This window comes from Chiloscyllium plagiosum, unplaced genomic scaffold (genome assembly GCF_037043375.1).
Source record: "Chiloscyllium plagiosum isolate Xiang-an unplaced genomic scaffold, Cpla_swu_hap1 HiC_scaffold_23, whole genome shotgun sequence".
NCBI classification, from domain to species: domain Eukaryota; kingdom Metazoa; phylum Chordata; class Chondrichthyes; order Orectolobiformes; family Hemiscylliidae; genus Chiloscyllium; species Chiloscyllium plagiosum.
In genome coordinates this window covers 43,184,467-43,206,301 of record NW_028270161.1, presented here as the reverse complement: position 1 = coordinate 43,206,301, position 21,835 = coordinate 43,184,467, and positions in this window count along the sequence as shown.

Below are 21,835 nucleotides of genomic sequence, written 5' to 3'. Positions count from 1 at the left end.
GCTTGATCAGATGCTAAATGGCCAACTGGTCAGAAAAGTAAAATGCCATAAGATTTGAGAGTGAGTGGATATCCTTACATTCTTATCTGGAAGGAGGAGAGCACCACAGGACAGCTCTGAGATACCACTGTCATGAATAGTTTCAGAAAAAAGGAACAGGTCCAACTGTGGTTACTATAGGGGATTTTACCTGCCGTCGATCTTTGGAAATGTCAACGCTTAGGTCCTCCTCCCTGTGGCTGAGGAACTCCTCTCGGAACCACAGTGTGGCTTTCAGCCACAGAGGGGCACAATAGACATGATTGACTGTACAACAGAAGAAATGTAGAGAGAAGAACTTATCCCTATACATGGCGTTCTTTGACCCTACAAAGACATTAACCATATCAATTGGGAAGCATTATGGATCATCCCTCTAGCTTTGGATGCACCATGACGTTTGTCACCATCCTTCGCCTGCTCCACGATGACATGGAAGTCAAATGGCTCCACCATCGACCCACTCCCCATTCAGACCAGTGTCATGCAGGGCTGCGTGATCGCCCTAACACTTTTCTCGTTCTACCTCATTGCTGACTAGCTCCCCACTGAGTGGAGCTAATTTACAGAACCTGTGTGAAATTATTCAATCTCCGCTGCTTTCAAGCCAAAACCAAAGTCACCCCAACCAGGTTCATTGAGCTGCAGTACGAAGATGATGCTTGTGTCTGCACAAGCTCTGAGGATGTACTCCAGACTATTATCAGCGACTTTATAGAGGCTTACAAGAACATGGGTTCCACCCTGAATATCTGCGAGATGAAGGTGCTTCATCAACATGGCCTAGCATTGTGGAGGAAACCCCCTGAGGACCATCAGGAGGCCTTAGAGAATGTTGACCACTTCCAATACCTCAGAAGTGTCCTGTCGATCAAAGCAGCTATTGATGAAGAGATCTAGCATTGCCTCCTGTGTGCTAGTGCAGCCCTCAGCTGCCTGAGGAAAAGGGTGTTCGAGAACAGCAACATCGGATCCAAAACCAAAACCATGGGATACAGAGCTATGGTGGGTCCCGCCTTCTTATACAGCTCTGCAACATGGACTGTCTACAGTAGACACTTCAAGGCACTAGAGCAGTACCATCAATGCTGACTGCGCAAGATCCTGTGAATCCACTGAGAAGGAAGATGCACCAACACCAACGTCCTTGACCAGGGCAACATCCCAGCATCGAGGTACTGGCCACCTATGATCAGCTACAATGGACTGGGACCATTGTCCACACAATCAACATGGGTCTCCCCAGGCAGGTGCTATACTCCCAGGTTCGAAACAGCAGATGAGCCCCAGGTGGACAGAGGAAGTGCTTCAATGATACCCACAAGGCCTCACTGGCAAAATGCGCATTCCCACAGACACCTGGGAATCACTGGTCGAAGACCGCCCAAAGTGGAGGAGGAGCATCCGGGAAGGCGTCGATCATCTTGAGACTTGCCAACAAAAAAAAAGTGGAAGCCAGGAGTAACAGCGAAAGGAGTGCGCTGCCATACCAACACCCCACACAGCCCTTCCCGTGACCACTAGCTGCCCCAGATGTAACAGAACCTGAGGTAGCCGCATCAGTCTGTATAACCACCTACAGACTCACCCTGAGAGTGAAAGGGAACCATCCTCATCTATGACGGGCCGTGGATGACGACGATGATGATGGATAGCAACTAAGAAGAGCAATAGGAAGCAAAGGGCAATGTTCGATAGCTGGTCTTGTGAGTGGATGGATCAGGGCTGTCAGGTTTAGGGCTGAATCCTTTGTTCATTATGTTCTATATCAATGTCAGTCTTATGTAGGGACATGATTGCAAAGTTCATGGATTTTGCAAAAAAAAGCTAGTAGGGAGGAAAAAAGATATAGACTGACTGATCAGATGGACAGAAAATGACAAATGGAATTCAATTCAACAATTTAGATGTAATGCACTGTAAGGAAATGTAAAATAAAGTATAGAACACTATTAAGCATAGAGGGAAAATATAAGCACTACCACAGTTAGGTGGTAGCATGGGGGAAAATATTTTTAAATATATAACCAGGAGAAACAAAATATAGCCAGTAGATTAGAATCCCCTCAGTTCAGGGGACTGACTCTGTGCTGGCTGGGTCACAGAAAAGGAAAAAAAAAGAAAAAGAAAGAGAAAGAAAAAATATATAACCAGGAGAGGAAAAAAAAATAAGCATAAAGGGATAAATTATGTAAGTCAAAGCATATCCTCAAATATAACAGGACAGCTAGACTGGAAAGATTTTCTTTTAGTATCTGAGATATAGGTTATAAAAACAGGGAGGTTATACTTGACTGGTATAAAACATTGGTGAGACAACAACTTGGATATCGTGTATAACTCTGATCAACATATCAGAGATAGGATGTGGTCGAAGTTGAGATTTAAAATAATGTTCCGAGGAAGAGGAAGATTTAATTCTGCAAAAAGTTGAATATCCTTAAGGTATTTTCCTTGAGGAGATAAAGGATTTGACATATAAAAAAGTATGAATGACCTGGATGAAATAAAAAGGGAATAGTGTAGTTGCTTTCCTGGAGCAGTAATTTGCAATAATTAGAATAAGGATTAGAAGGATATCAAAGATAAGAGCTTCACTCAAAGAGGTCTAGATCTCACTGCTTGAAAGTCTGGCAGAGGCAGATACCTCCCTCAATTTATAAAAATATTTGAATATTCATTTCAAATATGGGTTATATAACAATATCTTGAACTTGGATTAATAGCGCTGTTGATTTCTGCTTCCATAGAAACCAGGATGATCTTTTTAAAATTGAGGCGTTGGCAAACAAAATGCCACTGTATTGGGCAATCGAAAACCAAGTATATAATCATGTATGAGCACATAATTTTGTAATATTTAACATACTTAAGTATACAAATTTCTATTAATACATGACAGAGCCAGTTTGACTGAAGTAAATTCCACGAGTTTAAATAGCTACTACATAGCTAATTTGACTTTGCGTAAAACCAGCAGCTGATTCTAGTGACCCACTTTGCATAATCATTCAAAGTGGGTCACTAGAATCAGTTGCTGGCTTTACATCAATGTAAAATAAACATTAGAGCCAAAAATAAGCTGCAAAGTTGCCATCATTTATTTTACGGGAGAAAGTGAGGACTGCAGATGCTGGAGATCAGAGCTGAAAATGTCTTGCTGGAAAAGCGCAGCAGGTCAGGCAGCATCCAAGCAGCAGGAGAATTGACGTTTCGGGCATGAGCCCTTCTTCAGGAATGAGGAAAGTGTGCCAAGCGGGCTAAGTTAAAAGGTAGTGAGGAGGGACTTGGGGGAGGGGTGTTGAAAATGTTTTTCGGAACACTGATAGGGGAGGGGAGGGAAATATATCCCTGATGGTGGGGTCCTTCCACCTATCGCATTTCCAAAGCCCCTCCCCCAATTCCCTCCTCCCTACCTTTTATCTTAGCCTGCTTGGCACACTTTCCTCATTCCTGAAGAAGGGCTCATGTCTGAAACGTCTATTCTTCTGCTCCTTGGATGCTGCCTGACCTGCTACGCTTTTCCAGCAACACATTTTCAGCCAGCTTAAAATCTTACAATTCTTTTTATTACAGTCAGTTCTGCTGTAACGCACATTTAAACACAAATTGACTATAATGCAATTGAAGAATTTAGACCATTATTTATAGAACACAAACTTTCCTTACTTGTATTGGCCATATCGTGATTCAGGTCCAATTGGCTTAAATGGAGCTGCAATTACCCGATTCTCTTATAACACAGTATTGAGCAGGAACAGAACTATCATGTTAGATCAGAACAGACTGTATTTATTCATTTTGAGGCATGTGGGTGTTGCTGCCTAGCCAGCATTTATTGCCCGTCCTTAGTTGCCCTTGAGAAGGTGGTGGTGAGCTGCCTTCTTGAACTGCTGCAGTCCATCTGATGGGGTTGACCCACAATGCCATTAGGGAGGGAATTCCAGGATTTTGACCCAGTGACAGTAAAGGAATGTCAATATGTTTCCAAGTCGGGATGGTGAGTGGCTTGGGGGATCTTGAAGGTGGTGATGTTCCCATATATCTGCTGAATTTGACTTTTCTAAATGGAAGTGGTCGTGAGTTTGAACATAGAACATAGAACAATACAGCACAGAACAGGCCCTTCAGCCCACGATGTTGTGCCGAACATTTGTCCAAGCTTAAGCACCTATCCATGTACCTATCCAATTGCCGCTTAAAGGTCACCAATGATTCTGACTCTGACACTCCCACAGGCAGCGCATTCCATGCCCCCACCACTTTCTGGGTAAAGAACCTACCCCTGACATCCCCCCTATAACTTCCACCCTTCATCTTAAATTTATGTCCCCTTGTAACACTCTGTTGTACCCGAGGAAAAAGTCTCTGACTGTCTACTCTATCTATTCCCCGATCATCTTATAAACCTCTATCAAGTCACCCCTCATCCTTTGCCGTTCCAATGAGAAAAGGCCTAGCACTCTCAACCTATCCTCGTATGACCTATTCTCCATTCCATCCTGATACATCTCCTCTGCACCCTCTCCAAAGTTTCCACATCTTTCCTAAAGTGAGGTGACCAGAACTGCACACAGTACTCCAAATGTGGCCTAACCAAGGTCCTGTACAGCTGCAACATCACCTCACGACTTTTGAATTCAGTCCCTCTGCTAAGGAACGCTAATACACCATAGACCTTCTTACAAGCTCTATCCACCTGAGTGGCAACTTTCAAAGATCTATGAACATAGACCCCAAGATCCCTCTGCACCTCCACCTTACTATGAACCCTACCGTTAACCCTGTATTCCGCATTCTTATTTGTCCTTCCAAAATGGACAACCTCACACTTGACAGGGTTGAACTCCATCTGCCACTCCTCAGCCCAGCTCTGCATCATATCTAAGTCCCTTTGCAGCCGACAATAGCCCTCCTCACTATCTACAACTCCACCAATCTCCGTATCGTCTGCAAATTTACTGACCCACCCTTCGACTCCCTCTTCCAAGTCATTAATAAAAATTACAAACAGTTTGGAAGGTACTGTCTGAGGATCTTTGGTGAATTTCTGCATTCCACTGTGATGATAGTACACCCTGCTGCTCATGAATGTCGGTGGTGGAGGGATTGGATGCTTATGGATGTGGTGCCAAATAAGCTGGCTGCTTTATCCTGGATGGCATCAAGCTTCTCGAATGTTGTTAGAGCTGCACCCATTCAGGCAAGTAGACAGAATTCTATCATACTCCTGACTTGTGCCTTCTAGATGGTGAACAGGCTTTCAGGTGATTTGCAGCTCATTTTATAGCTCTAAATTTTTATTTTGCATTGATGTAAAACCAGCAACTGATTCTAGTGACCCACTTAATGATCATGCAAAGTGGGTCACTAGAATCAGCTGCTGGTTTTATGCAAAATCAAATGAGCTATGTAGTAGCTTTATTTAAACTCTTAGAATTTGCTTCTGTCAAACTGACTTTGTCATGTATTAATAGAGGTTTGCATGTGCCTCACTTGTACCATGTAGATGGTGAACAGGGCTGTCGGGTGTCACTACAGTATTCCTAGCTTCTGATCTATTCTTGTAGCCATTGCATTTATGTATAGAGTCATAGAGATATACAGCATAGAAACAGACCCTTCGGTCCAACTTGTCCATACCAACCAGATACCAAGAACTAATCTGGTGCTATTTTCCACCATTTGGCCCAAATCCCTCTAAACCCTTCCTATTCATAGACCCATCCAGATGCCTTTTCAATGTTGCAATTCCACCAGCCTTCACCACTTCCTCTGGTCGCTCATTTTATACACACATGAAAAAAATACCCATTCGGTTTCTTCTTATTTTTTCCCCTCTAAACTAAACCTATGCCTCCTAGGTCTGGACTCCCCCATTCCAGAGAAAAGACCTTGTTTATTTATCCTATCCATGCCCCTCATGATTTTGTAAACGTCAATAAGGTCACCCCTCAGCCTCTGGGTTTCTGATCAACGATAACTCCCAGGATGTTGATAGTGAGGGATTCAATGATGGTAACATCATTGAATGTCAAGAGACGGTGGTTAGATTGTCTCTTGTTGGTGATGGTCATAGTCTGGCATTTGTGTGCCATGAATGTTAGTTGACACGTGTCAGCCCAACCCTGGATATTATCCAGATCTTGTTGCATTTAAACATGGACTGCTTCAGTGTCTGAGAGGTCACAAATAATGCTGAACATTGTGCAATCATTGGTGAAAACCCCCACTTCGGACCTCACGATGGAGGGAAGGTCATTGATGAAACAGCTGAAGATGATTGGGCCAAGGACATGACCCTGAGGGACTCCTGCAGAGATATCCTGGAGCTGAGATGAGTTACTTCCAACAACCAAGGCCATCTTCCAATGTATGACTCCAACCACTGGAGAGTTTGCCCCCGATATCCATTGATTCCTATTTTGCTTGGGATCCTTGATGCCACAATCAATTGAATGCAGCCTTGATGTCATGGGTTGCCATTCTCAGTTTACCTCTGAAATTCAGCTCTTTCATCCATTTTTAAAGGCTGTAATGAGATTAGGAGCTGAATGGCCCTTGCCAAACCCAAACTGGGCAACACTGAGCAGGTTATTGCTGAATAGTCACTGCTTGATAGCACTGTTGATGATGACACCTTCCATCACTTTACTGATGATCAGGGGGAGACGGATGGGGCAGTAAATGGTCGGGTTGGATTTGTCCTGCTTTTTATATACAGGACATGCTCGGGCAATTTTCCACATTTTTGAGTAGATGTTGTAACTGTAACGGAACAGCTTGGCTAGGGGAACAGCAAGTTCTGGAGCACAAGTCTTCAATGTTATTGCCGGAATGTCATCAGGGCCCATAGCCTTTGCAGTATCCAGTGCCTCCAAACATTTGTTGGAGTGAATTAATTGGCTGAAGACTGTAATGCTGAGGACCACTGGAGGAGGCTGAGATGGATCATCCACTCATCACTTCTGGCTGAACATTGCTGTGAATGCTTTAGCCTTAGCTTTTGCACTGATGTGCTAGGCTCTTCCATCATTGTCCTGTTTGGTGGCTTCACCAGGTTGACACCTCATCTTCAGGTCTGCCTGGAGCTACTCCTGGCAGGCCTTCTGCACTCTCCATTGAACCAGGGTTGATCCCCTAGCTTGGCAGTAATGATTGAGTGGGGCATATACCAGGCCATGAGGTTACAGATTGTGCTGGAGTATGATTCTGCTGCTGTTGATGGTCCACAGTGCCTCATGGATGCCCAGTCTTGAGTTGCTAGATTTGTTTGAAGTCTATCCTATTTAGCACAGTGATACCACCACACAACACGATGGAAATTATTCTCAATGTGAAGGCAGGACTTCGTCACCACAAGGACTGTGCAGGGGTCACCCTTACCGATACTGTCATGGTCAGATGCTTCTGTAGCTGGCAGATTGATGAGGTGGTTTTGCATCAATGATTGATACCCAGCAAGTTAATTCAGGAAAATGAGAACAGGAGAATATCAATTGACTCCTCAAGCCTGTTCCAACATTTACCAGCGCAGTCTATACATTGTTGGTATTCCAGAAGGTCGTCCCTACCATATTCTCAAGGACATTAAGGGATAGACCTTAATGTGATGCCCACATCCCATTGCAAATGGGCATCAGAGCCGCCCCGCATTTGCCACGGGACTATGCCTACATCAGGAAACGATAAGAATTCATTTTTGTGTTTTAAACAGCAATCGCAGCTTTAAACCCACAAAAACTCAGCAGCTGCCGGTCTGCCCACGTGACTGAGAGATAGGAGACAGAGGACAGATAGAATCCACACTAGACCAACATTACCCATGACTCATGGGCCAAAACTCTGGAATTAACTAAATATGGAAACCCATCTCCTAATCACATCAAGAGACTGACTGAAACACACACATACCCATTGATACGGAGCCATTCTGATACAAAGGACAGGCATCCACCAGACAGGTACGGACAGACCAATACACACCAACACCCCAAGGGAACAAAGGGGGGTGCTAGCCCCTGCCCTCACAGAGAGAGACAAGCAGATAATACCCGGACCCGTTTTACATAAACCAATTAGTACCCTATTGTGTGTGCCCTGCAACTCTCCTGGGACGGCAGGAAACAGCCTATTCGCACCTACTCCAGTGATGATGGGGAACTATCATCCCATTCATCCTCAAATCCCACACATCCTGACAACTAAAAGTATATAATATGAAGCTGCGCGCGGGAACAGCAGAGCAGCCGAGACTCGGACCTCGGTTGTTCTCCGCCGGCGTTACTGCAGTAATAAACGTTACCGATTGTTGAACCGCACTCTGGGCTCGGACTGATATCATCTCATCCGCGCTAACACCATGAACAAATAAATTAAAGAGTAATTAATGATCAATGTACTTGAACTCCAATGCTTCTTTCAGTTATCCAACATTTAGAATGAACCCTGCAATCTCCTTTTTAGTCCAAAACTAATGAACTCTATTTGCTTCTTGGAAGTACAATTCACTGCAATTTTGCTGATTCACTGTGAGGCACTACCCTAGCATCTGAATGATGTGGACAACAGTGAAAAATTAGGTAAAATACAGCGAGGATGGAAAATTGAGGTTTTCGACGATGAGAAAAGAAAAATACATGTTTTCCTCTTTAGAGTTTCAATGGCTATGTTGGAATATCGCTGGTCAAGCAAGGGCCCTGTTTGCATGAATTAACATTATGTTATTTAACCAATCTTTCCTCATTTTTTGCAGTGTGTTACTCTCCAAAGTAGTGGAGAGAAGCTAAATGGTACCAAATCCTGATTTGAAAGTGTGACTATTACCTGGTGGCTACAATTTGCTGATGTTTACGACAGCCATTATCTTGGCCAGCGTTCCCCAGTATGTCAGAACACAGTCCATTGTCAGTGATCGCCTGCATCATCCATCCCTGCAAGTTCACATTATAAAGCAACAGCTTCACCACCAAATGCACCTACTGAACTAATTTACAATACAGTTTAGTACAAGAGCACTGCAATTTGCATTGCATTGATACCTTATATTGCAGGGCTGCTGTCAGGTCCCTTTGTCAGGCATACCTCAGAACAGGGTTTATCTTAGGGCCCTTTGCTTGTTTTCTTTGTTCCCGCTCTCATACTTACTTAGATTATTCCAACATCTCTGTCTTGCCTTTTTGCACATTGCCACTCTATTCAGAGCTTACATGTTCAGAGTAGTTCCACCTTCAGTTTCCTTGTGAAATAGGCATAAAGCCACCAACTTGTCCATGAAGAAAGCAGACACGAATATATAAGAAGCTGCATGGTGCATTATGTTCCTGGACTCTTCCAACCTTTTATCCAGTTTGCTGAGGGTCTTTGACAAACCTGTCTGCTCCTGTGTCTGTACATTTTCACAAAATTCTGAATAACCAACACCATGGGACCCTCTCGTGTCTGGGGCTGAGCAGGTAACTGCTGGTGCTAGTAACATGAGGTATTTCTTCCTCAGCCAGCTGCAGAGACATGGCAGTGATAATGTTGGTGGAAGCTGTGGGAGGAGGTCCCACCAGGACATCGTCTAAGGGATCTATGGTTACTTCCTCAAAAGTGGAAAAGGATTTGATGCCTTAAGGGCTGGTCTCTTGTGGCCAGAGGCTGTGTGGGTGTTGTTAGTCTCTGTATAAGACTAGAGAGGGAAAGTAGTGGAGTGTTATGGACCAGGCCAGACCCCCTCAAAACATTTTAAGAAAGTAGTGCAAATCCAAATTTTCTTGTTGTTATAAGCATTCCTGGATATTCCAGGAATGACACAGCTGGTCAAATCACTCAATTTTAACCAAAACAGAAAACATGAACAAAAGAAAGCCAACTTTAGAATAAGATAACAATTTGAAAACCCAACCAACACATAAACACAACTTATCAAAGAGCTGTTCTGATTTTCCTGCAACATTGCATAAACATACCTCTTGGTAAAAAGGTAAATTCAAACACAGGTTGTTCCATGAGAGAGATGTCAGAGAGAGAGAGACAATCAGAATGGAGTGCTTTCTTTGGGTTCCCAGCTAAAAACTAACTCAAAACTAGAAAACAAAACCATGAACTGGAAGAATTGGTCACTTCCCTTTCATTGTACAAACGTTTTAAAAACAAGGGCTGAGAGCTTTTACTCATTGTTGACTCAGGCAGCATCTGTTAGCAATTATTAAAGTAGCCAGCTCAGACATTTCAGCTCCTCTGCCTTTACAAAGCCTCTCAAAAATAAAGAACCAAGGGCAGAATAACCTTGCTAAAGGAGCATCATCATCACAGGAGGATTCAGCACATTAAGAATCTGTCCACCATGGTAATGGCAAAGCAGTGCATGGAAGTGGGTGGCATTGGCTGTGCCAGCATTTATTGCCTATCCCTGTTAACTTTTGAATCTGACTTGGTTGTCAGGACATGGAGGTTTGAATGTCCCCACATGGGTAGATGGGGCTCTTTTCCATGAACTCAAGCAGCTCAATTGTAGGCTGATTTCTGCAATGAGTCAAAGGGAGAGACTGACTGAAATCAAAAGATGGTAAGATGCTCCAAATGAGTGAGTGGGAAATGCAGAGATTGGGAAGGCTGAGTTGTTTGTGTGGATGGAGTGGGTGAGTAACTTTTGCCTCTGCTAAGCACAAGAATCCCTCCATAGAGATATGTTGAATAATAAACAAGGTGTTTTTATTCATTCATAGGATATAGGTGGTGCTGAATAGACCAACATTTATTGCCCAACACTTGATGGTGAGCTGAATCCTTGAATTACTGCACTAAGGTGCCAGCTGCAGATGCATCTGTTCTTGACTATATCTGTAAGAGAGACTAGTACACACTCCTTGTGGAGACAAAGTTCTGCCTTCACATTGAGAACACCCTCCATCATGTTGTATGGCACTATCACAGTGCCAAATGGGACAACCATCAAACAGATCCAGCAACTCAAGACTGGGCATCCATGAGGTACTGTGGCCCATCAGAATTGTACTCCAGCACAATCTGTAACCTCATAGCCCAACATATCCTTTACTCAACCATTAGCATCAAACCAGGGGATCAACCCTAGTTGAAAGGCTAGTGCAGGAGGACATGCCAGCAGCAGCACCAGCCATATCTAATAAACAGGACTATTTGTGTGCCCAACAGCTTGAGCAGTAAGTGACAGACTGAGCTAAGTGATCCCACAACCAACAGATCAGGTCTAAGCTGTGGAATCTTGCCAGTTGTTAATGGTAGTGGGCAACCCAACAACTCACTGAAGGTGGAGAGTTCACAAATATCCCCATCCTCAATGATGGAAGAGCCTAGCACACTCATACAAAAGGTAAGGCTGTAGCATTCACAACAATCTTCAGTCAGAAGTGCTGAATGGACAATCCATCCCAGTCTTCTCCAGTAGTCCCTAGCATCATAGATGCCAATCTTCAGTCAATTTGATTCACTCCATATGATATCACAAAATGCTTGGAAGCACTGGATATTGCAAAGACTATGGGCCCTGACAACATTCCAGCAATAACACTGAAGACATGTACTCCAGACTTGCTGCTCCCTTAGCTAAGCTTTTCCAGTATGGTTACAACACTGGTATCTATCTGGCAATGTAGAAAATTATTCAGGTAAGTCCTACTTACAAAAAGCAGGACAAACCTAACCAGTCAATTATTGCCATTTCAATTCAATGAGTTGTAACATCATCAACATTCTCTTATGAGAGACATAATCAAATGCCTTCTGGAAGTCCATATTAACAATATCCATTCACATTGCCCTGAGCACTACTTTAGCAAAATTTTTGAAACATCTGAGTTTCTTCAGGCCGGCATTACACATGTACGTTTCCAAACTGGCTTTTACAGATCAGCTAAAAGTTTTCAAATGGTATGGCTGTCCTGTCCCGGTCGGTCTCCAGTAATTTCACAATGACAGCAGTTAGACTACTCATCTATAATTTCCAATTTCATCCTCTTTCACCTTTCCTAAGTAATGAGTGACATCTACCCTTTCTAATCTGATGGAACAGCTCCTGAACCAGGAGTTCTTTCGGGTGTTTGCAATGGTCTTTTAAGATTCTGGGTTGAAAATTCTGATTCTATAATCTTTCATTGACAAGCCCTGTTAACCTCTTTATTTCTCTAATAATGTTATCTTGTTTATCTTCAAATTCTTGTGTCTTTATCCTTGATTCATATGTAATTCCCTTCTCTACTACACTATGGGCATACCTACAAACCAAAGACTGCATTGGTTCAAAAAAACTGCTCAGCACCACCTTCTGAGAAGCAGTTAAGGATTGGTAACAAAAGCTAACAACACTCAAATCCTGTGAATGAATAAAAACATCAGTGAAAATTTCCTTCAAAATGTGATGCATGCTGACCTTTTGCACAGTGAATACTTATGCAAAGCAACTCCTCATCTTGCCCAACATTCCCTTCATTTTGAACGTTGTCATTGTCAGCTTTCAAGAGGTTCCTGTTACTTATGACCACCCATTTATTCCCAATATAATTTTAGAAAGGTTTCTTCTGTTGATTTTGATGTCAGTTACACGTTTTGATTTATAATAATTTTTCTCATTCTTATGATATCATTTGTCACCATTTGTGTTTTTTTGTATTGTTCCCATTAACTTGGATTAGTGAGAAATGTTGGTATTTTCACAAAAGATTTATTTCAGCTTTAATTTGTCACTGACTTCTGGAGCAGTCTTTGGTTATCTTCTTTGACAGCAGGGCTCTTGCATCATTGATTATAAACTGATTCCTGAATCACTTTGAATGTCCTTTGAGTATTTCTATTAAATCACTCATTTATCAACAGATTTAACAATTAATGCAGACAGTCATTGTCTCATTGTACTTAAGTCAGGATTCATTGAATCATTGTAGCTATTTCATGCCACTCCCATTTAAACATCAGGTTGAACTTGATCGTATTATGAGCAATATTTAATAAATGTTCATGTGTCTTTAAGTTGTGAATTAAAGCTGGTTCATTGCTCAACACTAAATACAGTACATCTTTATTACAGAAAACAACACCAGATGCACTCAAGGAATGTGTTACCTTTTTTTGGGAATGTCGCTATCTGAAAATATAAATGAATTAAACACCCCATACCATTCAAACTCTCTCAGATTTTTGCTGCATGCTTGCCTAATCAGAGAATTCAAGCTTAAAATAAACACATTTTTAAGATCTGTACTCAACTGCTACAACATCTTGACATTCTTACTTCTACACAAAAGGCCCTGCAGTTTGGAATTGATGTGATTTCGAACAGCAACGCAGACCGGAGAAGCCAACGAACAGCAGCCCAATGCTGTGCATGGTGGTAGTGGCCCAGTGCTGTGCATGGTGGTAATGATCCAGTGGGGTGCATGGCAGTAGTGGCTCAGTGTGGTGCATAGTGTTAATGACCCAGGGTTGTGCATGGCGGTAGTGACTCAGTATGTTGCATGGTGATAATGACCCAGTGTGGTGCATGGTACTAATGACCTAGAGCGGAGCATGGTGGTAAAGACCCAGAGTGGTTCATGGTGGTAATGACTCAGTGTGGTGCATGGTGGTAGTGGCCCAGTGGGGTGCATGGCAGTAGTGGCCCAGTGTGGTGCATAGTGTTAATGACCCAGGGTGGTGCATGGCAGTAGTGACTCAGTATGATGCAGGGTGGTTATGACCCTGTGTGGTGCATGGTGGTAGCGGCCCAGTGCGGTGCATAGTGGTAATGACCCAGTCTGGTGCATGGTGGTAATGACACATTGCGGAGCATGGTGTTAGTAGCCCAGTGTGGTGCATGTGCTAATGACCCAGTGTGGTGCATGGTGGTAGTAGCCCAGTGTGGTGCATGGTGGTAATGACCCAGTGTGGAGGATGGTGGAAATGACCCAGTGTGGAGGATGGTGGTAGTAGCCCAGTGTGGTGCAAGATGGTAATGACCTAGTGCGGTGCATGGTGGTAGTAGCCCAGTGTGGTACATGGTGGTAATGACCCAGTGTGGTGCATGGTGGTAATCACCCAGTGTGGTGCATGGTGGTAGTAGCCCAGTGTGGTGCATGGTGGTAATGACCCAGTGTGGTGCATGGTGGTAATGACACAGTGTGGAGGATGGTGGTAGTAGCCCAGTGTGGTGCAAGATGGTAATGACTCAATGTGGTGGATGGTGGTAATGACCCAGTGTGGTGCATGATGGAAATGACCCAGTGTGGAGGATGGTGGTTGTAGCCCAGTGTGTTGCAAGATGTTAATGACCGAGTGAGGCGCATGGTGGTAGTAGCCCAGTGCGGTGCATGGTGGTTATGACCCAGTGTTGTGCATGGTGATAATGGCCCAGTGTGGTGCATGTGGTAATGACCCAGTGTGGTGCATGGTGGTAATGACACAGTGTGGAGGATGGTGGTAGTGGCCCAGTGCGGTGCATGGTGGTAGTGGCCCAGTGTGGTGCAAGGTGGTAATCACCCAGTGCGGTGCATGGTGGTAGTGGCCCAGTGTGGTGCATGGTGGTAGTGGCCCAGTGTGGTGCATGGTAGTAATGACCCAGTGCGGTGCATGGTGGTAGTGGCCCAGTGTGGTGCATGGTGGTAGTGGCCTAGTGTGGTGCATGGTAGTAATGACCCAGTGTGGTGCATGGTGGTAGTGGCCCAGTGCAGTGCACGATGGTAGTGGCCCAGTGTGGTGCATGGTGGTAGTGGCCCAGTGCAGTGCACGGTGGTAGTCACCCAGTGTGGTGCAAGGTGGTAATCACCCAGTGTGGTGCATGGTGGTAATCACCCAGTGTGGTGCATGGTGGTAATCACCCAGTGTGGTGCATGGTGGTAGTGGCCCAGTTTGGTGCACGGTGGTAGTGGCCCAGTGTGGTGCAAGGTGGTAATGACCCAGTGCGGTGCATGGTGGTAGTGGCCCAGTGTGGTGCATGGTGGTAGTGGCCCAGTGTGGTGCATGGTGGTAGTGGCCCAGTGCAGTGCACGGTGGTAGTGGCCCAGTGTGGTGCAAGGTGGTAATGACCCAGTGCGGTGCATGGTGGTAGTGGCCCAGTGTGGTGCACGGTGGTAGTGGCCCAGTGCAGTGCACGGTGGTAGTGGCCCAGTGTGGTGCATGGTGGTAGTGGCCCAGTGTGGTGCATGGTGGTAGTGGCCCAGTGTGGTGCATGGTGGTAGTGGCCCAGTGTGGTGCATGGTGGTAATGACCCAGTGCGGTGCATGGTGGTAGTGGCCCAGTGTGGTGCATGGTGGTAGTGGCCCAGTGTGGTGCATGGTGGTAGTGGCCCAGTGTGGTGCATGGTGGTAATGACCCAGTGTGGTGCATGGTGGTAGTGGCCCAGTGTGGTGCATGGTGGTAATGACCCAGTGTGGTGCATGGTGGTAATGACCCAGTGTGGTGCATGGTGGTAATGACCCAGTGTGGTGCATGGTGGTAATGACCCAGTGTGGTGCATGGTGGTAATGACCCAGTGCGGTGCATGGTGGTAATGACCCAGTGTGGTGCATGGTGGTAGTGGCCCAGTGTGGTGCATGGTGGTAGTGGCCCAGTGTGGTGCATGGTGGTAGTGGCCCAGTGTGGTGCATGGTGGTAGTGGCCCAGTGTGGTGCACGGTGGTAGTGGCCCAGTGCAGTGCACGGTGGTAGTGGCCCAGTGTGGTGCATGGTGGTAGTGGCCCAGTGTGGTGCATGGTGGTAATGACCCAGTGCGGTGCATGGTGGTAGTGGCCCAGTGTGGTGCATGGTGGTAGTGGCCCAGTGTGGTGCATGGTGGTAGTGGCCCAGTGTGGTGCATGGTGGTAATGACCCAGTGCGGTGCATGGTGGTAGTGGCCCAGTGTGGTGCATGGTGGTAGTGGCCCAGTGTGGTGCATGGTGGTAGTGGCCCAGTGTGGTGCATGGTAGTAATGACCCAGTGTGGTGCATGGTGGTAGTGGCCCAGTGCAGTGCACGGTGGTAGTGGCCCAGTGTGGTGCAAGGTGGTAATGACCCAGTGCGGTGCATGGTGGTAGTGGCCCAGTGTGGTGCATGGTGGTAATGACCCAGTGTGGTGCACGGTGGTAGTGGCCCAGTGCAGTGCACGGTGGTAGTGGCCCAGTGTGGTGCATGGTGGTAGTGGCCCAGTGCAGTGCAAGGTGGTAATCACCCAGTGTGGTGCATGGTGGTAGTGGCCCAGTGTGGTGCAAGGTGGTAATCACCCAGTGTGGTGCATGGTGGTAGTGGCCCAGTGCAGTGCACAGTGGTAGTGGCCCAGTGTGGTGCATGGTGGTAGTGGCCCAGTGTGGTGCATGGTGGTAATCACCCAGTGTGGTGCATGGTGGTAGTGGCCCAGTGTGGTGCAAGGTGGTAATCACCCAGTGTGGTGCATGGTGGTAGTGGCCCAGTGTGGTGCATGGTGGTAGTGGCCCAGTGTGGTGCATGGTGGTAATCACCCAGTGTGGTACATGGTGGTTTTAAATTAGATTAGATTAAATTACAGTGTGGAAACAGGCCCTTCGGCCCAACAAGTCCACACCGCCCCGCCGAAGCGCAACCCACCCATACCCCTACATTTACTCCTTACCTAACACTATGGGCAATTTAGCATGGCCAATTCACCTGACCTGCACATCTTTGGACTGTGGGAGGAAACCGGAGCACCCGGAGGAAACCCACGCAGACACGGGGAGAATGCGCAAACTCCACACAGTCAGTCGCCTAAGGCAGGAATTGAACCCGGGTCTCTGGCGCTGTGAGGCAGCAGTGCTGACCACTGGTAGTGGCCCAGTGTGGTGCATGGTGGCAGTGACCCAGTGCGGTGTATGGTAAATATTATTTATCTTGCTTTGAAGGTTGAGTGTATTGGCAGGTAAAACAGCCAGTTATTATCTATTCATAGAATCAGTGAGTGCTATTGTACTGTTTATCTGGACCTGAATAGTTTTCAATAAAGGGATACGTGGAAAAAGACAGCTCTCACAGCTTAGGTGAATATAGGGATTCAGTGAATAAGGTGAGCAAGGTAAGATTAGTTTATCTTTCTTCGTGTAAAGTGGCAGAAATGGCAGTTAAGGCAGTGATATGCTCCTCCTGTCAGATGTTGAGGATCAGGGAGCAGTCTAGTGTCCTTGATGACAATGTCTGCAGGCAGTGTGACTGGCTGCAGCTCCTCACAGACTTGGTTATTCAGTTGGATTGGCAGTTGGGCACACTGAGGTACATACAGAGGGCAGAGAGTGTGATAGGCATTAGTTATAGAGTCTAGATTAGAGTGGTGCTGGAAAAGCACAGCAGGTCAGGCAGCATCCAAGGAGCAGGGGGTGGCAAGAGAATGTCACATCTGCACTCAGTGAGAAAATAGTGCAGGGCTCATCCACTGAGAAAATAGAGCTCAAAAATAAGATGAGTGCAATCACTGTGACAGGATTATACCAAAGGCCCCCAACAGACATTGAGAAACAAATATATCTGCAGATTATGGAAAGATACAGTAACAGGGTTGTCATAGTGGGGGCTTTAATTTCCCAATATTGACTGGGACTCTCTTAGAGCAAGAAGCTTCAACAGGGCAGAATTTGTTAAGTGCATTTAAGAGAGTTTCTTGAAACAGTATGTGGATTGTCCAACAAGAGGAGGGGCCATACTGGACCATATATTAGCTAATGAGCTTGGCCAAGTGACTGACCTCTCAGTAGGAAAGCAGTTTGGAAACAGTGATCACAACTCCTTAAGTTTTAAGACGGCTATGAATATGGATACACCAAGACCTTGAAGAAAGATACTAAAATGGGGCAAGGTGAATTATGTTAGTATTAGGCAGGAGCTAGGGAATGTTAATTGGGAGGAGCTGTTATCAGGTTCACATTTGAGATGTGGGAGTTGTTTAAAGACCTGCTGATGAGAGTTCAGGACTAGCATGTTCCAATAAGAAGCAAGGACTAGGATGGTAAGGTAAGGGACTTTTGGATAACAAGGGAGGTTGTGAAGGGAGATTGTAACACGGGACTGTGTGGAAAATAAAGAAAACAAGAAAGACCTCAAGCAGGGAATTAGGAGAGCAAAGAGTCATGAAAGGACATTGGCAAGTAGGGATTAATGAGAATCACCAGGCATTCTATACATACATTTAAAATAAGAGGATAACTAGGGAGAAGGTAGGACCACTCAAGGATAAAGGAAAGAATTTGTGCTTGGAGGCAGAGAATGAGATCAAGATCCCAAATGAGTACTTTGCACCCAGAAGAAGGATATAGAGGATAGTGGGAGTTATGTGGAGCCTGCTAACATGCTAGGGCATTTTGAGATCAAGAAAGAAGATTTGTTGGGTCTCTTTAACAATATTAAGATGGATAACCCCACAGGGCCTGATGGTATATACCCCAGGTTATTGAGAGAGGCAAGAGAGGAGATTGCAGAGGCATTGATCAAATCTTTGCATCCTTATTAGCCACAGGAGAGGTCCCAATGGATTGGCGAGTAGCTAAGGTTGTTCCTCTGTTCAAGAAGGGAAATAGGGATAATCCAGGAAACCTGTAGACCAGTGAATCTCACATTAGTGATTGAGAAGTTATTGGAGATAATTCTCAGGGATAGGATTTACATGCATTTGAAAAACCATGGCCTAATTAGGGACAGTCAGCATGGCTTGTGCAGAGCAGGTCATGTCTGACCAACATGATTAAATGTTTCAAGGAGGTGACAGTGATTGATATGTGCAGAGCAATGGATATTGTCTACATGGATTCTAGTGAGGTTTTTGACAAGGTTCCTCATGCTAGGCTTATCCAAAAGATTAAGATGCATGGTATCCCTGGTAACTTAACCATGTGGATTCAGAATTGGCTTGTCCATAGAAGGTAGAAAGTAGTGATGGAAGGGTGTTTTTCTGATTGGAGGTCCATGGCAAGTGATGTTAAACAGGGATCCCTACTGGGACCTCTGCTGTTTATGATATATATAAATAACTTGCATGAAAACTACGTTGGGTAGGTTATTAAGTTTACAAACAAAGAAAGATCAGTTGAGCTTGGATAATGTAAAACGTTGACAAAGGATGCAGCAGGATATAGATCATTTACAGATATGGGCGGTGAAATGGCAGATAGGGTTTAATCTGGGTAAGTGTGAGGTTCTGCACTTTGGGAAATCAAATGTTAAGGAAAAGCATATAGTTAATGGCAGGACCCTGAACAGCATTGATTACAGAGCCACCTTGGGGTTCAAGTCCAAAGCTTGAAAATGGCCACTCAAGTAGGCAAAGTCTTTTCCCTGGGGTTGGGGAGTCCAGAACTAGAGGGCACAGGTTTAGAATGAGAGGGGAAAGATATAAAAGAGACCTAAGGGGCAACTTTTTCACGCAGAGGGTGGTACGTGTATGGAATGAGCTGCCAGAGGATGTGGTGGAGGCTGGTACAATTGCAACATTTAAGAGGCATTTGGATGGGTATATGAATAGGAAGGGTTTGGAGGGATATGGGTCGGGTGCTGGCAGGTGGGACTAGATTGGGTTGGGATATCTGGTCGGCATGGACGGGTTGGACCGAAGGATCTGTTTCCATGCTGTACATCTCTATGACTCTATGACTCTAAGTAGCTTGGTGGTATGGTATGCTTGCCTTTATTAGTTGGTGAATTGAGTACAAGAGTCAGGATGTCATTGCAGCTTTATAATGATTTGGTTAGGCCACACTTCGAGTATTGCATTCAATGTTGGTCGTCACATTTCAGGAAGGATGAGGCTTTGGAGAGGGTGAAGAAGTGGTTTACCAGGATGCTTCCTGGATTAGAGGATATGAGCTATAAGGAAAAGCTAGAAAAGTTTAGGTTGCTTTTTTTCCTCTCTCTGAAGCAGTGGAGGCTCGGGGAGACTTGTTAGAAGTCTATAAAATTATGAGATGCATTGTTAGGGTTGACAGGCAGAGTCTTTTTTGCCAGAGTTGAAATGTCTAATACTAGGAGCATACATTTAAGGTGAGAGGAGAAAAGTTCACAGGAAATGTGAGGGGCAATTTTTTTTCTTTATAGAGAGTGGAAGGAATCTGGAATGCACTGCCATAGGTGGTTAGATTAGATCCCCTACAGTGTAGAAACAGGCCATTTTGGTCCAACAAGTCTACACCGACCCTCTGAAGAGTAACCCAAACAGACCCATTTCTCTTTGACTAATACACCTAACATTCTGGGCAAATTTAGATGGCCAATTCACCTGACCTGCACATCTTTGGATTGTGGGAGGAAACCCATGCAGACACAGGAAGAATGTACAAACTCCATACAGACAGTCACCCAAGTCTGGAATCAAACTCAGGTCCCTAGCGCTGTGAGGCTACAGTGCTAACCACTGAGCCACCATGCCACCCATGGTGAAGGTGGTGGTGGAGGTAGATATGATCAGGGTGTATAAAGGACTTTTAGCTTCGCACATGAATATTCAAGGAATGCAGGGATACAGACCAAGGACAAGCAGAAGGGATTAGTTTAATTTGGTGTCATATTCTGCAAAACATCGTTGGTTGAATGGTCCCTTCCTATGCTCTACAGTTCTATGCTCTACATGCAAAATTTCATATCAGCTCAGAAAAAGTCCAAGCTGTTTTTCTGGTAATATGAAATGCTTTATTCAATGTATTCCATCGCTTAAATTATACATAATAAAGGCATCCAAATATGATCAGATTGTTCAGTTTTCCACACTTGCTGTTATACTCTAACATATATAGGTAGATGCTATCAGTGGGCTTGAAGAATTAGCTTAACAACCTGTTTGCAGATTGGGAGCATTTATTCCGAAAACACTTACAGCTAGATTGTAGCAATGAACTTGCTTGTGACAGACATTACATCCTTTAATCATTCAATTAATATGCCCTGATGAATATACCATCTTTTGTGACAAAACAGGGATTTCCTGGAATGACAAACATAGGCAACATTCCTTACTTTTACATTATGTAATCGCAACTCCACCTTGCCAACCGTCAGTCAGACAACCATCATCATCCCACCATTGGTTCATAAACTCTATGTTTTATCCTTTCATTAAGCCCTCAGAGAGCTTAAAGATTCAATTAAGACACTCAAAACTTTCAAAATTCAAACACTTTCCATCATGTGCAGTGACATACATGGTTATAAATACACATTTCTGATTTTTCCAGTGGAGTCATAGAGTCATAGAGATGTACATCATGGAAACAGACCCTTCGGTCCAACCCGTCCATGCCGACCAGATATCCCAAACCAATCTAGTCCCACCTGCCAACACTTGGCCCATATCCCTCCAAACTCTTCCTATTCATATACCTATCCAGATGTCTTTTAAATATTGCAATTATACCAGCCTCCGCCACTTCCTCTGGCAGCTCATTCCATACATGTACCACCCTCTGTGTGAAAAAGTTGCCTCTTAGGTCTCTTTTATATCTTTTGCCTCTCACCCTAAACCTATGCCCTCTAGTTCTGGACCTTCCCACCCCAGGGAAAATACTTTGTCTATTAATCCTATCCATGCCCCTCATGATTTTATAAACCTCTATAAGGTCGCCCTTCAGCCTCCGACGCTCCAGGGAACACAGCCCTAACCTATTCAACCTCTCCCTATAGCTGAAATCCTCTGGCATGAATCAGGTTGGGGTTAATATCCTTGTCTGTGTTTGGCAGTACTTTCTGTATGAGGCAGAGGTTGGGGAGAAAGGAGATTGTATTTCTGGATGTTAACCAGGTTGTTGCACTTAATGCATGCTGATTTAGCACATAAATGCAGGCCTGTTCTGAATGAGAATGGAAAATAAAATCTTCTATCTACATTGTGTTTTACAGCCATGG